This window comes from Ylistrum balloti, unplaced genomic scaffold, assembly GCF_031769215.1.
Source record: "Ylistrum balloti isolate Yb309-2 unplaced genomic scaffold, AGI_CSIRO_Ybal_v1 Utg370948, whole genome shotgun sequence".
Classification (NCBI taxonomy): Eukaryota; Metazoa; Mollusca; class Bivalvia; order Pectinida; family Pectinidae; genus Ylistrum; species Ylistrum balloti.
Genome location: NW_026782534.1, coordinates 732,015 through 738,014, shown reverse-complemented (window position 1 = coordinate 738,014; position 6,000 = coordinate 732,015).

Genomic DNA, 6,000 nt, shown 5'->3' with positions numbered 1-6,000 from the left:
TCTCCCTTGCAATGACCAAGACCTTTATCAAGTGGGTAGTGCTTACACTATAAATCTTGTGTGAGGATTGTCCACTCTCGCACGTTTAAGATCCCCTCCGAGACTTTTCGTAAAAAGAGTAGGCGTGATAACGTCGGTCCAGGGGTCTAGGGATAGTGTCAGACAATACAATAATTTTCAAGATATAAGACGGACTTAAAAAATTACCCTAACACAAACCAAATCTAGATAGGTCCTCAACTCTTTCTTTCAGTTTCTGGGCATGTTTCAATTGCTAGAGTTAGGTTAAGGCAATAATAGACCCTGGAACTGTCTTCTAAGACTAGTATAATCATAGCTACAGACGGTTCCATCCCACTGAAGGGGATGCAGTTTGCCCCCTCACGTAGCCAGAACACTTATACTAGTATTCATTGGTGATATAATACCTGAATATGGGAGGAGTCCCAAAGACGAAAAACCTGTCAACCAACCAACCAACTACACTATACATACATACAGTCATAGTAAATATACTTTTTGACACTTTCATAACAGTACATGTACATGTACAATTATATATATATCTATTTATTGGGAATTCATAAATTCTTTATATTAAAAAAGAGGTCCAATCTGTATACAACCAAGGAATAACTTGTGTTGTCCTGTCTAATTATATAAACGGTTATAAGATTCTCGCTAATATTGCTTCACTGAGTGTTATGAATTAAATACGAAATGTGCCTTTGGCGATGAAAGAAATAAGAAAATCCAAAAGGGACCTTGCCACCCTCCACTGTTTGGAAGTTTATTTGTTCTTTAAAAGCTGGATCTTTCCCCTTATTTTCTATTCTTTCTTCAGTTACTATTTTAAGTAATATCTTGTTTCTGCCAACACAGACAATTCCACAACTCGATGTCCACTTTCCAGTCCAAGATCCAGTGCTGTGTCCAATCCTGTCTTACTCTTGTCACTACAGTCACTACTGGAATATGACTATGGGTCCATATCTTTTATGTTAACTGACATCACAACATACTTTTCATCCTCTATTGACAGAAGGGTTCTCTTTCACGCAACATGAAATATACACCACATTGCAAACTGCCTGGTACACAAATATGAAGTTGCTCCACCACAATACAAGAAACATTACTTATGTATCACGTAGGTAGAGTTTCCTTAATCTGCTTCATCAACTGTTATTTAATGTAAGTTAGTCAAAGTGACATCACGTCCTTAAAATTTAAACCAGCTATATGCAACGGTGAAACCACCAAGAATCAGACACATCTAACAGAATATTTCCCTTTGAAATTATGTTAGCAAGCATAAAACTTTCTCATAATCTGGTGTAACATTGTCCTTTGTGTTATTTAACTATGCAAAAAATTCAATGTAATTCAGACATCCTGATTTTCTATAGTCCTGCCAACATTAGAGAAGAAAAACAAATGACTTAAATAACACTTATCAACCAACATAAGCAAATCCCTGCATCATCTAGTATTTTGTTTTTAAGTGTTCATTTTTCTGTCTGCACAACTATATTTACTGATTTAGAAATGTTCATTTTTCTAACTGGACAACTCTACCTACAGAGTTTTTACGCCACCTAAATTAACTCTAGTAAAGCTCATCATGCTCACCAATGCAAAAAACTATGTATTTTCCTAAAGGCCGATATAGAAAGCCTTTATCTAAGAAATGAGGGCAAACATAGTTTCATGTAGTTGTAGATGTCTAAAAGATGACATTTTTAGACATATCACATTGTGACAAGAAAATGTTCTGATCAGTGGGGACTAACTGCTATACTGTGGCAAGATGGACACGACACACTGGTGTGGAATACATACTTGTTTTGATATACAGTATTTAGTCTAGAACATTCAGCCCAGAGAGAAAACACATAAATTTGTTCTGGGAGTAGAATCATTACAGGATAATGATACAACATTTGTTGGTATTCTACTCAACAGCAATAGATATGGGTGGGCTTTTTACAAGGCGATGAAATAGTTTCCGCTGGTATCTTACTAGATAGCAATAGATATGGGTGGGCTTATCACAAGACAATGATACAGCCTTTGTTCCTACGGTGGATCCAACTTAATATTGGATATTATGATATTATCTGGAAAATTGAATATCATAATAAGTGGTTTGACTGGATAGCAACAGAATGGGTGGGCTTATTACAGGACAATAAAGTAGGGCTTGCTTTTCTACTGGACCGGACAACTTATTACCAAACATGGGCTTATCATTAGATTAATACAGTATACCCTAGAGCTGTTTGCAAACAATGTAATGAAGGACAGAAATTCAGTGAAACTGATTCACTGCACAAATTAAAATGTACGCTGAAGTACTTAAACAAAACAAATAAAACTTAAAACAAGTAAAAAATAAAATGATTTAGCGATAAAGATATTTTATTGCTTTTTCTGCTGAATGTATTGTGATAAAATATGATTGCACAAATTTAATTTCTGTATGTTGATTATATAGCAACTTTTCTGGACATGCTAATTCATCATTGTGCTAATTAGCAAACAAAACGATAATGCACTAAAATGCACTAAAAGTTCACTAAGTAGGTTTACAGTATAATTTATGTGTTGCATTTAGTGTAAATTGAAACTAATCATTATGGCAAGGAATCAATATATATAGCCAAAAAGGAATCACACAATATAATGAAAATAACGTCAACTAAATCAAATGACAAGTACAAAAAGTTATGCTTTATATAACATCCTTTATCAAGTTGCCTTAACATACCTTTTATCCCTTAGACAAGATTTGATTTAATACAGCTTCACATCATGAAAACATCATTATATCAAAAAAGTAGTTTGATAATCGCTAGAGTATAATCAGGTACACATGACCTATATCTGTAACGTGTAGGGAGGAAAGTAATTACTTCCTCATCGTTTGTATGATAATAGGCCATAGCCAATTCATTTTCCCTTTCAATCAGGAGATATCTCTGACCCTAATTCAAGTCCTAATCTTACACTGCCTGATGTTACACCCACACACACCACAGCAAGCCTGTCCAAGTAAAATAATCAATTTAACCTTACTGTTGATCAGTAATGAATTTTGATTTGTCATATTAAAACCAATTACAAAGATATGATAACATCCTGTTGCCTCCATGGACACAGAGAGTTTAACCTGTAGTCATGTGTCAATACCTGCCCAACTTTTATGAGGATTTTGTTACATTTATACAAGAAAAAATGATTGAGATATTGAATTTTTCTCTAAAGCTGACCAGGATAAAACTGGAGGCGATACATCTATTGTACAAATAATGTGAGTAATTGACCGAAAATGGTATAATTACAATCAGTAAGCACAGATCATTCCATATCTCAAATGTTTATTGATCTAACGTACAGTTTAACTCCTCTGCACTTAATATTTATGAATTTATTTTTCAAAGTAACAGACATGATATTGTCAATTTTTATCTCTTAAGAGTAATAGCAATGTATCATGTTTCAAAGGGAATTCTGTTTGTGAAAGAATTTTATATCATGAAAATAAAAATACCCCAAATGCGAAAATTTGTAAATTTCCAAATTAATGAATGTTACTGACTTAACATGAAATACAGCACTTTCAGTCCAAAGATAATCCAAAATTCTTAAAAGAAATTTGAAATATTCAAGATTCTGAACAAGTGATCACCTGAAATGGACAACAAAACTTCCATATGTTTCTGCCAGATATATTTATAGAGAAGCTAAGCTTGAAGTTACACTCACTACTATCCAGAAAAACAACATTCAAGTTCACACTTCAAACCATCTCAAATGATAGTGTTTTTATAATGTATCTTTGAAACTAAATTTATGATTATATTTCAACTTCTGTTTACATGGAACCCGTGACTGTCATAAGGGAATCCCTGTGATGTAATGTCACGAGTGACACTGCATAAATTATCTGAAGAGTACATTACATTTTTGCTTTTCTTGGAAACTGTTATTATTTCAACTTCTGTTTACATGGCACACGTGACTGTCATACGGGAATCCCTGCGATGTAATGTCACATGAGTGACACTGCATGAATTATCTTAAGAGTACATTACATTTCTGCTTTTCTTGGAATTTATGATTATTTCAACTTCTGTCTACATTGCACATATTATTGTCTGAAGGAGAATCCCTATGCTGTTCAATAACTACAGATATCTGTGGTGTAACTGGACATCTAAATGAAGCCAATGAAGGAGTGGCCAGATATCAAAGTGACAATACTTTTAGAGAATGCGTTTAGATGTAAAACATGAATATTCTGAATAATGCCCATGCATATTTCATCATCATATGGTACACTTCAGATCATAAGCCTTGTTCAGGTATCAATTTAGAATAAAATGTCATAGTTTATTTCTGTAATTTGCTTTTATTTATAGTTTTACTGAATTCATTAACTACCCATTGTAATATGAAATTACCTGGTAATACATGCATGTGTACAAAACATCATTTTTGTTTTTAAGCTACATGACAGTTAGACTACTTTGAACTTGAATGAGTGTTGCAATAAGTTCCACAGGTATTATAAGCTAAAATTCAATACATGTATTAGAACTTGTAAGAAGGATTTACTGCAATAAATTCATTCAAGCTGGTTTAGATGCCTTCATTCAATTGCATCTCTGAAAATTGACTAAAGGGAGGCAACTCTTTGTAGAAGCACATAAACAGGATTACATTTGTACATCTTCTATACATGGTTCACCAAAATATGGTCAATTTTCAACTTTTAAGTGGCACAAAATATCAAATAGTTTTTTTCTAAAAAATAATAATAAAAAAAAAACAACTTTTCTATCTAATCCACATGGAGGCAACAAAGCAATCAACTTCAAGTGACTTATTCTAAACTGACTTTTCCGTCAGATTCAATGGAGAAAAGAAGACCTGAAAAGTTATTCAGTAAAATTCTGAAATGTCGTTTTTCTAATCGATACTGAACAATTTATCAGAAGTCAATAAATTAATAAAACAACAACTTACTTATTTCCATGATTGTTGAATACCGGCAAGCGGGTGTGTGCTTGTCAATAGCAGCAGCTTAGCTGTACAGCATCTGGTGAGAAGGATAGTGTCTGGTCATCACTATAGAAAAAAAACATTAATTCAAAATAATGGTTCAAATCTAAAAGAGATGATGTTCAGACATTAAAAATGTTGAAAAGGGCAAGAATACTTCCAAAACAAATATTGTCAAAATGCAACAAGGAAAAACAGTAAGTACTATATATTTGTTTTGCTTACAAAGCATACTAATATTTATAAAGATAGAATGAGAAATGAGATGTCTACACAAGATTAAAATATGGATAAATGTTATAACAGTCAAGTTATAATGGGCAATGTTGATGATAATGATGAAAACAACTGGGGCATTATCTCTTCAAAAACAGCCAAAATCAAACTACCGTTCAGGAAATAATACTTCATGTCATGGTGATATAAGTTTAACAAGTATTTTACACCCTACACAAACATACATAAGTAATTGTCTGTTGTAAATCAGGCCATATGCATTGGAATAACACCTTCAATTCGACTCTCTGTAAATACCTGCTCTACAGCAAATTTCTCAAAATCAGCCAAAGTTCACTGCTGAACATAGTATGCTAGAGTACAGGACTCTCAGACCCAAGTAAATATTGTCACAGTACTGCGGTGAAATGGATCTTCCTTGCAGTACACCCTGCATTATGTTAAAGTTCCATTTAAGCAACTTGTCTTGTAAATATCGAGAAACCCAACAGCAGGTCAACCACAGCTTGATGCAAGCACAAGATCAATTGTTTGTCAGCCTATAGCTTAATGCATCTGTGAGCACATGGGTTTTTACAGTTTCTCTTACTGCTGTTCTTGTAGACCAATATAGTCTGTATTGGGTTATCTATAGCATAATTAACAGTACCAAGAATGTCTCACTGACAGATATGTTGATGCTGTTCCTACTTTGGC